Here is a 757-nt window from a genome sequence, read left to right on the forward strand (position 1 = left end):
GGGAGTCAATCCACGCCGGGGGGATTCAAAGAGGAGCTGTGTGCTGCGGGCTCCTTGTCCGAGGAGCTCATGCTGAGAAACCCCCACTCAGTACTACAAAGCCACCCAGAGCGAGGGGTAGATTGCGTCCAGGAAAAACCTGAAAGTATTCCTGGGCGGGGCCGAGCTGAGCGGGTACTTGAGGACACGGCTGACAGACAGGGTCGCAGTAGACACACCCAAGCTCAGAGAGGGGAGGTGTCCGGTTACGGAGGGGGAGACTCAGCAGGGAAAAAAACACACCTTGCAAGCCGCCTGGTAAGATCCAACAGCCCCACCTAGTGTGCAGACTCGGCAAAAAACACACAACCTGTGGGGCCAACACAGAGGGATCCAGCAGCCAGCATCAGAGCACACGGAACAGAGAGAAAATCTACGCGGGAAGTAGAAGCTGAAAAGAGGCCACACAACCTGCGGTACCGTCCTGTGATCCAGCAGCCCAGCAGAGTCCAAACTGACCAGAGAGGAGCCTCCCCGAAGAGGCCTAAGACTCGAGGCAACCACACACACAAGTCACTAGAGGCCAACTGAGCCAATAGGGTCAAACCTGGGCACTGTGAAAGCCCCTGCCAAAATGAATAAACATCAAAAAAAAGATGCCAGAAATACAAGAAACCTAGAAAGTACACCACCAAAGGTTAATAAATCTCAAACTCCATGGGCCAGCCCGGTGGCGCACTGCTACAGTGCGCCGCTTGGGAGTGCGGCGGCGCTCCCG

This window comes from Galeopterus variegatus, unplaced genomic scaffold (genome assembly GCF_000696425.1).
Source record: "Galeopterus variegatus unplaced genomic scaffold, G_variegatus-3.0.2 Scaffold10600, whole genome shotgun sequence".
NCBI classification, from domain to species: domain Eukaryota; kingdom Metazoa; phylum Chordata; class Mammalia; order Dermoptera; family Cynocephalidae; genus Galeopterus; species Galeopterus variegatus.